Source organism: Haemaphysalis longicornis, unplaced genomic scaffold (genome assembly GCF_048455015.1).
Source record: "Haemaphysalis longicornis isolate Haplotype H1 unplaced genomic scaffold, Haemaphysalis longicornis Haplotype H1 scaffold_9, whole genome shotgun sequence".
In the NCBI taxonomy this organism is placed as follows: Eukaryota; Metazoa; Arthropoda; class Arachnida; order Ixodida; family Ixodidae; genus Haemaphysalis; species Haemaphysalis longicornis.
The window spans coordinates 154,618,884-154,630,688 of NW_027526460.1; positions in this window are offsets into that span (position 1 = coordinate 154,618,884).

Consider the following 11,805-nt stretch of genomic DNA (forward strand, 5'->3'; position numbering starts at 1 on the left):
AATTTGAAATATTATAAACCAGAAACTATATCGAGATAAGAAAAGTTCTGTGAATTGCCATAAAATATCCACGTTCTTTGCCAAAAAGGAGTTGCTATTACTAGCTCTTCAACGGCAGCTTGAAATCTTGATTTTTATTCAGGTTTGAAAGTAAAAAAAACATACAAGAGACGTTCAGCCGCTCGGTTTTGTGGCACTGCAATTTTACTTAGCATAAAAGAACTGCGTAATGCTTGTCTGCTTCGCCGTCTCATTTGGGCGTAGTAAGTAGTCGTCTAGCTGCTGGACGCATGAGCCGTTCTTCCCTGCCGCTGCGTTCAATGTTGCATGGCTTGAACTTCGGTATTGGTGGGTCCCCCCTACGTAGCCAAGTCAGTGTACCGCTGGATGACTGACAAGAGCCTAAAGTCCGCGTCACCAATTCATAAGAAGCAGACCTTGAGTGGATTCGGCTCCCGACATTTATTTAAGAATTGGCAAGGCCAGAACTTGGCGGGGCACCGGACACGAGCGACTGCCCAGCTGCTTGGTGTCGTTCAATCTCCCTGAGGAGCGTGACAAAACCTAGCGCTGCAGTTCCTGCACCGCTGATTATGTTTGTGGCGATGATGTTGACGATGGCGGTCGTGATGCTGCAATACCAATTCTTTTGTTTTTATCGCCTCAATTGTGGCTTTGTTTATCTAAGGACAAACAGTATGTCAGGAGTGCGGGGCAATGCTGCCACTGCCCTTTGCTAACGCGACAGCGAGAGGCTCGTCACCACAACTTCGGCATCTCCCTTAAGTAGATTTAAAACACTTGCATAAGTGTGCATGACTTCACGTTAGTCAGCAGCACGGTGCCTGATTCTGCGCGTCTGGTACGCCACGTGCCTCGTCGGGTTTGGTACGCCGCACGCCTGAGAGGACCGGCACGCCGCACGCCTCGTCAGGATCGGTACGCCACACGCCTCGAGAGGTCCGGTACGCCGCACGCCTGAGAGGAGCGGTACGCCGCACGCCTCGAGAGGAGCGGTACGCCGCACGCCTGAGAGGACCGGTACGCCGCACGCCTGAGAGGAACGGTAGGCCACACGCCTCGAGAGGACTGGTACGCCGCACGCCTGAGAGGAGCGGTAGGCCACACGCCTCGTCAGGTCCGGTACGCCGCATGCCTGAGAGGACTGGTACGCCACACGCCTCATCAGGTTCCTTCAAACTAATACCCTTCCGTGCAGCGCACACCTTTATCGCGTATACCCCGATCAGTACCTATCACCCCTATGCCCCCACTGCGGAGATGTCTACACCATCTGCCACCCTATGTGGGCATACCCTCGAAGCCCCTTACCCCTAATCCTCTCTGTTGATCAATGGGAGGTGGCGCTGGGCGACTCAGACGCCAGGGTTCAGAAAGCGTTGGTGGAACGTGCTGCCGAAGTCACCACTGGGCTGCACTCAGTGGCCACCACCCGGCCTTAAATTGCATACTACAATATTGTAACGTGGCGGCAAAGCCAATGACTCGAACGATGGTTGAAGGATGAGCAACAATCTATTTGCAGAATTTCGAATGCGGCCATAACGGCGCGTGCTTGGGCCCAGCCACTTCTGCGTCGTCCTCGTCGTCTTCTGTGATGAACTATAGCAGTATGGGGCATTGGCCGCCTAGGTGTCCCGCCACAATAAACTTTATTCCTCATCCTCCACTGCTAAGGGCCTTAGTGATGATCAAAGTGCTTACTCTTGAAACAGTTTTTGGCGTTTACCCCAGCCACAGCTTCGCTGGAGCAAGTTAGTTACCCACATTATTTTCCTCTTTCTTTATTCTTGGAGAGGGGGACACGGAATGTTAAAGGGTAAAGAGTAGCAGGAGAAGGCAGCCTTTATTGTGGCAGGAAGACTCTACGTCAATTGGGGGAAGGGAGAGTAGAAGGTGGGTGGTTGGTAACTTGGGACATCTTAAATGCGTACAGTGCGACCCAAAACAGATCGGCTCCTTAGGAATACTGAAGAGGCCGCGTGGGGTGAGGAGAGCAGGCTCACGACTCTAGACTGCTCGCGCTAGACCGCTTTTGAGGAAAAAGTGTGCAATTAAAGCCAGCATCGAGGGTTCCAGTGTACGAGGGTCCATGTAAGGAGAGGTTGTATTTGGAGGAGGCTTGAAGGTTCTCTAGCGCGCGAACTTCGGGCAGTGCCAAATTTGGCGCTGGAGATTGGCGGGAGCGGCCGCGGCGCAGAAGGGACATTGAGGCTTTAGAGACGGGGTGTACCATTTACGGAAGGTCTCAGGGGTAAGGCTAGCATTAGCAAAATATTTGTTTATGAAAAGGGTAGAGAGACACAGGGTGTCACAAGGAACACAAAGGGTATCTCCTTATAAGGTACCCCTTCATGTGGGTAGCCGACTTGCGCCTCCATTTGGAAGGACGGAACACTGGTAAGGTGCTGGGCACCTGCACGAGCTGCAGCAGCTCGGCTGGCCGGACAAGCGGCACCTTTGGTCGCACGGCGGCCGACAGCTTTGACCAGTAGTGTTTTAGATGCGAAGCATCTCATGTTCGGGGCTGTGTCCCTCCCTCCCTTGTTGTATTGGTTGTCCGCCTTCCGCACACTACTGCGCATGCGCGTCTCTTCAGCCCCGTCAGCATTTGGCCTGACGTCAGCGTAGTCCACTATAAATAAAAGAAATAGGTAGGTGGCGCCCGGTTTCGATCCCACAACTCTCTGGCCGCAACGGGAGATACGTGGCGCTCTTCCCACTGCGCTACAAATCGAGACGGGAGCATGTGCTACGAACGCGCCTTATGTCCTTCACTCATTCAAACTACGTCAAGAAGCTACTCATACAACGAAGGCACGCGAAGCTGAACATCAACGGAAACGACGAACTTAAAACTTTAGAGGAGGATGTTAAATTTCCCGTGGGAAAGCTGTGGCGTCAAGCGCCACGGGCCTTGCTGCTCAACCAGAGAAGAGGACGAAGAGGGTGGGCAGCGGGGTAGGAGCGTGAGCGCGCAATAAAGAAAGAGGAGAACTAGGAGGTGTTCGATCAGGTAACGCGGGTGTCGGTCTCTGCGCTGTCTCTACATTTCTCTACACTTCTTTGTCGCTACATGGGGGTTCACACTACGTTCCCATTCCTGCTCCGATAAAGGAAACAACATACGGCAACACAATTGAACCACACGGAACCCCCATGATGCTTCGCATCCTCCTCATGGTTCCCCATGGGAAGATGGTGTAATTTTTCTGTTTCACCCTGGTCTGCGTGTGCGCGTAACTGAGGTGAACCACGCTGTGTTCATCATAGAATGCTAGCAAGATGTCATTCCGGAGAAGGCTTCGAACGACGACAAAGTAGTTGCTCCCACTACAAACAAAATTTCTCCAAAAGAGAACACCGCTGCGCAGAGAGAACGATGACATCCCTCTATCCAATGTTTTCGGAACGATGACAGTGCGGGATTGCAAAAAGTCAAGGAGGGGTCGTATTTCTGCACCCCCATGCCACTGTCCCCAGATGGTTAGTGCGTTAAAAACTCGCATAAGCGCAGCGTCCTTTTTGTCGTCGTCATCAGTAGGGGGGGGGTGACAACCAGAGCTTTTTGCACGCAGTCTGCATTGGAATGGTGCTGTCCGGATTTGTACACGACGGACATGTGAAATTTCCTAAGCCCTAAACTCCATCGTGCTAGACGGCCAGTAGGGTTCGTCAGGAAGCAGAGAGAAAGGAGGTCATGGACGACCGTGAAAGATTGTCCATAAAGGTAGCGTCAGAATTTGGCGATGGCGCAAACAGCACGATATTCCTTTTCTTTGGCCGAGTAGTTACTCTCCGCCAGTGGCAGGGTTCTGACAGCGTAAGCGATGACTTGGCGACGTCTTGCCACTGGACGAGAACAGCGCCTAGTCACACACTGCTGGCATTCATGTCGGCAACAGTCGCAGCATCTTCGTCAAAGTGGGCCAATACAGGCGGTGTCAGCAAGCGATGACGGTGTTCGTCGAAAGCCACTTGCTGTGCGTTGCCCAAGGTGAAATCTCCGTCATTATGCGTGAGGCCAGTTTGGTGTGCCGCAATGTGCGAGAAGTTCGCAATAAATCTCCAAAATTAAGAGCACAGCCCTAAAAAGCTCCAAAGGCTCTTTTTGTTGGTAGGCGTGCGTAATTTGTAAACGGCATCAAGTTTATCGGGATCTGGGTGGACGCCGGCTTGGCTCCTACGTGACCGAGGTACAGCTGTTCTTTGCACGCGAAGTGACATTTTTCCGGTTAGAGGGTGAGTAGCCCAAGTGTTCTTCAAAAGTCCTAGAGAACACGACGACGTCTTCTAGGTATACCAAGCATGTTTGTCACTCCAAAGACCTAAAGAGCAGTCTCCATCTTTCTCTAAAAAGGTGTGGGGCCGAACGCAAACTAAAATACAGAACTTTAAATCGCGAAGGCCGCCTGAAGTAATGAAGGCTGTCATTTTACGATCTCGCTAATCGACTTCAATTTGCCAGTATCCGCTCTTTAAACGCATGACCGAAAAGTAAAGGCACGCCGTACTCGGAAGAGGGAGCCGTATACCGTATGTAGAGGATACATGTCCTTGGTTATCTTACTGAGTTTGCAGTAATTGACGCATAATCTTAGGCTGCCATCTTTCTTTCCGAGGGACTTGTCGACAGCTGCATGACGTCATCCTCCAGCATCTGGTCGACCTGCTGCCGTATCGCATCCCTCTCTTTCGCACTAACTCGCTCAGAGTTCTGATAAACAGGGCTTTCATTTCCGGCAGTAATTATATGGTGTTTGACCAACTGGGTTTGGCGGACAGCTGACGCCGACGAAAAGCAGCCTCGGAAATTGTGCAAAACATCTGAAAGCTTCTTCCCCTCCGACGGTGGCAAGGTATTGTTAACGCCGATTTCAAGCTTGTTTGCAACCGTAGTTGAAGGTTCACTCTGCAGGATGAAGCAATCCTCGGCGCTGGTCACTTTTTCGAAGATGGAAACGGCACTTTTTTGGCGATTCGTCCGCGTTCATTCGTGAAGCTTGTTAGGAGGACCTCTGCTCCTCCGCAAGCTAATGTCGCGAGGGCTCTAGCGATGGCAGCCCCGTAGTCCAAGGGAAGTGGTCGTCAGACTGTGTCCATAAGGGGCATCGTCACACTTAACAGACACAAGAACGCAGGCCCTTGGTGGCAGGATTCGTAGAATTCGTAGGTGTGCCTGTCGATTTCCAGTATTTATGCTGCAGTATCGTTCATCGAGAAACCGACAAAGCTGTTTTGGATGTTGATGACTGCACCACGTTCGCGCAGTAAGTCCATGCTTATTATGAGGTCTCTGCAACACTGCGGGATGACGACGAACACGCCGGCGGAATCTGAATGGGCAATGCGTACCCTAGCGGTACATTTCCCGACAGGCGTCATCGGGTGATCACCGGCAGTACGAATTTAAGGCCCGCCTCCCGGAGCCTTGACTTTTATGAGCGTGTCAGCAAGTTTCTGACTGACTATCCAGTAGTCCGCCCCGGTGTCCACTAATGTGTTCATCTGGCGCCCACACCCACCGCAGTGGCTCAGTGGCTAAGGCGTTGCGCTGGTGAGCACGAGGTCACGGGTTCGACTCGCGGTCGCGGCGGCCGCTTTTCTGGTGGAGGCGAAAAGCAAAAACGCCCGTGTGTACGAGATTTCGGCGGGCGTTAAAGATCCCCAGGTGATCAAAATTAATCCGAAAACCTCCACTACGGCGCGCCTCATCGCCTGCGTTGCGTCGGCGCGTTAAATCCTACAATCATTCAAATATTCTGGGGCCCATCGAGGAAAACTAAAACTTCGGTACTTGCACTTGCCCCGGCAAAGAAATTTTGGGGCGTCGTTTCCTCCAGTTCCAACGAATCACGGAAGCCTTAGGTGCATCGACTGTTAGTGACCTTGCCTCCCGGAGGGCAGCTCGCAGAACGGCAATATTGGCAATAGGAGGAACCAAGTCGGACCCTATAACATTGAGCAAGCCCGGTACACCACAGGGATCGGTGATCTCCCCTCTACTGTTCAACCTCGCTCTCCTGCCCTTGCCATGACTATTGGAACAGATTAAAGGAATCGAACACGCATCAAGGTATGGACGAACAGAGCAGGGTCTGAGGTTTGGATGGAAGAAACATTGCAGGAAGCAGCGACGACGGTGCATGAGTACGCTAAGTCGTCCGGCCTGAGCTGCGCCGCCCCCCCCCCCAAAAAAAAATCCGAGCTCTTAGTAGTCCAACCGGGAGCCAACTAGAAGACCAGGAGTCAAATCACTGTTCAAATAGACGGAATTGAGTGAAAGCCCACCGACAAATGCCATATACTGGGGCTCATACTGAGGAACGACGGTAAAGCGGACGCAGCACTTGCGCGAAGATCAGAACAACCACGGAACAGGTGCTGGGAATGCTGAGACGGGTAGCCAACAGGAATCGAGGCATGAAAGAAGACGACGCAATCCGCCTTGTCGAGGCTTTCGTCATCTAGTAGATCCCATATTCAGCACCGTACCTGCAACCAACGAAGACACAGAGGGAAGGACTAGACAGTCTTAAAAGAAAGGCAACGAAGCAAGCCATGGGACTCCGATCTACACGTAAACCAAACGGATGCATGAAATGGGAGTTCACAACACCGTGGACGAGTTTGTGGAAGCCCATCTGTCCAACCAGAGGATGCAACTCAGCTGCACTGTACACGGCAGAATGGTCCTCCAGAAGATAGGATGGAAGATTTTCGCTGATGCCTACACCGAGCCTCCTACCAGAACACTGGCGAGCAACTATCACGTTGAAGCTGGTTCCACGTAACATGACACCGGGAGAGGGCGAGGGAAGAAGACAGGCGCGAACCGCTGCTATGTAGAGAAGATTCGGCGACAACTCTCATGTCTTGTACACGGACGCATCCCTACTACAGGGAAGCGAGAGAGGAGCAGTGGACGTAACGTCTAGAAACAGGCTAATCACCACGGCATCCACCAGGACACGAGACCCAACCACAGCGGAAGTCGCCATGGTAATAGCGCTGCTTCAACCCTGCATCGAGGTCGTGATCACTGACAGCAAGAAGGCCTACAGCAGCTACCAGCAGGGCACGATCTCCTTCTTGGCAGCAAACATCAAGAACAAGAGAGAGCCACCAGAAAGGATAGTCGAGGTCGTATGGACACCCGCTCACTCTTCGCTAATCGGCAACACAATTGCCGACTACTACGCTCGAGAGATGGCACGCCGGGCACACGAGGAGGCGAGTGGAGGAGAAGACCCGACTCTTATCACTAGCTTCAAAGACATAACAGAAATGTACAGGGAGGAGAGGCGCGCACTGCCGGCACCCCATCGTACACTAACAAGGAAAGAGCAGTCAATATTGAGAATTCAAACGGAGTCACTGGCCCACCCAACATTGCAAGACAGCATGTTCCCATAACAATATTTAGACACATGCCCGTTCTATCGCCAAGAAAAAGGCACCTTGCGACACGTTATTGCAGAGTGTACGTCACTTAAAGCTCCCATCCCCCAAATTCCATCCCCAACCAACAGCCCCCTCCCTCCTTCCCCCAAAGAGCGATTGAAGATCCTACGGTCCAGCCCCACCGCAACGACCCACACGGTTCTAGTGGTTTGGGGCCTGGAGGTGCTGGCCGTATATGGGCCCTGTGAATAACGGACCACCAAGTCGGAGGCCGCCTCAGCAGTGATCTCAAGAGCTTAAATTAAGTTCCATCTATCCATCTATCCATCTATCCATCTATCCGTCTATCCGTCTATCCGTCTATCCGTCTATCCGTCTGTCCGTCCGTCCGTCCGTCCGTCCGTCCGTCTGTCTGTCTGTCTGTCTGTCTGTCTGTCTGTCTGTCTGTCTGTCTGTCCGTCCGTCCGTCCGTCCGTCCGTCCGTCCGTCCGTCTGTCTGTCTGTCTGTCTGTCTGTCTGTCTGTCTGTCTGTCTGTCTATCTATCTATCTATCTATCTATCTATCTATCTATCTATCTATCTATCTATCTTGACTCACAGGGTGTAAGGTGAAGCGCTCAGTCAGCGGGGACGACGACGACGACGACGACGTCGCGGACACAGCCCCGTGAAGGGATTGTCCTCATTTTAGCAGGGCCGAAAAAGAAGTGGCAGGCTACACGAGCCGATGACGGTGAACGCGGGTGACCTATGAGAGCCGACCACAACGGAACGGTGACAAGGCCAGAGGGGAACGAGGAAGGACGGCCATTCCAGTGGAGGAGTTCGGAGAGGACGGTTCGAGGAGAGCGGCGTCCAGGCGCAGATCGAGAGCTCATCGGGTCTCGGGGACCCAAGCTAGGAGGGATCTACCTGACGCCAAGGCCTCCCCTGACCAGCGTCCTATTCCCCAGTGTCCTGGCCCCTGGCAGGCACACGCGCTGCGTCGTGCCCCGGTCCTGAACGACCGCGGCCTGGAGATCTTTGTCTACCGGCGGCTACCGGGTGCCGACTGCCCGCGGCTTTCGGTGACGTGGCGCCTGGTGGTGACCAGGTTCCGGCCACGACCACTCCCGCAAGTACCGTTCGTGGAAGAGCTGCGACGGAGCTGCACCGTCAACGGCCCAACACGCGAGACTTCCCGGCGCGGCCCTCAGCGCAACGCAACGCGACACCCCGACGCCCCGAGGGCTACGCCACGTCGCGGTGAACTCGTCATGAACTTTTTTGTGGCACTTTTCTAGCGCTTACATTTATAGGGTTTTCTTGCATTAGTTAGACGTTTTGTGTTTTGTTACCTCTCTGGTCGTCTATCGTCTAAGTATTATTGTCTGCGTCGTGCTTTGTTCTGTAATACATGTTCTCTTTATAACTTCTCAAAACGACCTCGTCTGACTAACTGGTGAGCGTGGCTAGCCCCAGTCGCCACCGAACACACTCTACTCAAGAACCAGAGAGGGGGTTTTTCCTTCCCTCCTCACACAGGGTTATACCCTATAGTTTCCTCGAGGTGGAGTTGGAGACTGCCTAGTAAATCCGTCTCCATTAGTGCGGCGGCTCGGAGGAGTGTAGGAAACGGGAACGGCGACATAATAGGAGAACGGCGTGTTGACTCGCGCACGTCGAGGTATTCCGAAATAGCGGCGGGGCACTTTCCACCTCGGTGATAAACGGTGGTAGTTGCAAACCCAGCAGCCTTCTCTGCTGCTCCGTACTCTGCTGGTCCGGAGTAGTCCTCTGCCGGAGTACTCTTCTCGAGTACTCGGCGCCCTCGCCATCATCCGCGGAGTGGAGATGCTGCCATTTTTTAGAGTTTTTTTTCTTGTGTATAGAGCAACACTGATGTTTTTGCGGATTTTTGTTTGCCATAAAATTTTTCTGAGCTGTTTTCTTTTTTTCAACGTGAATATTCCTGTTTGAAACAATTATCACATGATTGAGGTAAGAGCTACGCTGATCAGATAGAGCAGTACCGCCTTGTTTTCTCGGTGGCAGTTGTTTTAACTGCGCTTTCATTCGTGAAAGAACGAGAATGAAATTCGTTTCAAGATACTTTAATACCAGTCGTTACGAGCGAGCGTAGCTGCAATATGCGTGTTAAAGCACCGTGCCAGAACGGCACACGAGAAAGCAGCAAAACACAAAACCTTACACATTCAGTGCAGCAAAACATTAGAAGAGACCGGCGACAAGGCAGCACGGCGACAGAACGGCCATAACAGCAGAGCAACGGCACAGGTCGGCGGGCTGGAGGGGCTTCTTTGTGGACTATGTTCAACGCCGTGCAATCATAGTTGCTCGCCGATGTTCAAATGGCATCTCATATAACATCAAATCGTTAACTTCAGCATCCAGAACGTCGCGTCATTCTTGTGTTCAATTTTGAAGTTCACAAATTAGCACAAAGTAAGGAGCAAATGGTTACCCCCTCCCCCACGTGCCTTTTTCGTCATTTTTCTCAGACCCCGTAAATCCGGATTTCATAGTTCCATACCCCGCCTGAGAAGTTTCTGTCCTCCCTTACAAATGCAGGCATTCGTAAACTGCAGTTAAGAGGAACGACGGAGCTTCCGTGTCATGAATTTTACTATGACGGTTCTCCGATGCACTGACATTTCGGCACACTTTGCTTCAGCGAGGGAAAGTTTGACATCTACCTAAATGCAGCCATACGGCTACAAAGGAAAGCTCTACAGCTTTCTCAGAAACTTCGCAGTTGAAGAAAAATTCGTCCTGGTCCTGGTCCGGAGCAGTCGCTCTACCAACTGATCTAACCAGGAGGCCAGTCGTTTATAGCGCGAAAGCGAATTGATCAGAACTCGGGGTGAAGGAATGTGTAATCGACCCTGTTTCCCCTAAATTTGGTCGATTACACTTTGTTTCAATACAACTTGTCATCGATACGGAATAGCCACTAAATACAACTTACACTGTCATGCGAAGAGCAGTCGAGCAAATATAACAGCTTAAAGTTCGTTTATTGTGTAAATTCCCACATTTCTTTACCACTTGATCCGCAACAAAGAGCTTAGTCACAGGCAATGTCGCATCTTTTGACAAGTTTCTCACCTGACGGCAACAGTGCGGGTGTTATTTCGTGTGACCTAAGTCCTCACCCGCCTACATACCTTCTACTACCTTGTAGCTTACTCGGAAATTGAAACACGACGTTTTGATGAGACATTACTCGACGAAAAATATAGCGAAATTCGAAAGTATTGTGTTGGCTGAAAATATGGATGTGGTTTTTAATGAGGCAAATGCGGATAGTGCCTGTGCTTTTCTGTCGTGCTTTTGTTCGAGGGGCCGTGGCTACTGTCTCCAGTGTTTCAAAGGCCGCTTTTACCACCGTAAAGTTTGTTTCATCGACACAGGCGCATGAATGGATTCGTGCGGTCATCACTAACCGTGCTGTGCTGAGTGGTGTCGAAATTCTTCACGCCACGCCGGCATAAAATTCTTTCAGATCCCGGCGGACAAAAGGTACAATCTGCATGCTGCTCGTTTTGTTTTTCTATGGTTGCACGACATAGCAAAGCGCGGTTGCAGTAGTTGCTATATAATTTATTTGAACATACACGGGCATTGTGTATTTATTACATTCCGATTGTCTTCTTTGCGTCTTTAATTGTACGTGACATGCGCGACAGAGCATCTGGCAATTAATCCAATGACTCCTAGCTACGCACACTTGTCTCTACGTGCGGTTTTAATTTAATGCGTTTCTTTATTATTTGCGATAGGATGCCTGTTGGCATAAAAATAACTTATTTACAAATATACATGGGCACCCGTCTCTCGAAGGAGGTCAGAAAGCGACACCTGAGAGGCACAGGCCTCCATCCTGGGGTCTTCGAGGATGGAGGCCTGTGCCTCTCAGGTGTCGCTTTCTGTCCGAGGCCAGTGAAGGACACGCCCATATGAGATGGTCCGCATCAGCTTGTAAGGCAGGAGCTGTGCAGAGGGGGCAGGTGTCATCGAACGGGGCATGGTAGCGTGGTGGCCACGCCCGGTTCACATCAGGTGAAAGCGCCACTCCAACGCGAAGTCTGCGCCGCAAAACCTGTTCCCAGCGAGCACGTCTACTGGGGAGGTGCGTTCCACACGGTGGGATGAGGGCACATGTGGCGCGACGCAGATCGTCCTTCCGTTGGAGAAAGGTTTCTATGTTTCTATCGGACCGGTTGTTAACATTGGCAGCGGCCGAGGAATATACGTCGGGTGACAAACCATATCCGCCGCAATGTCAGCGGGGAGCGTATTCCGCCTAACCCACACCAGCCTGAGAGGGCAGGGGTACGTGTCTAGTAGTGTCTGGATGTCCCTTGAAATAGTACAATT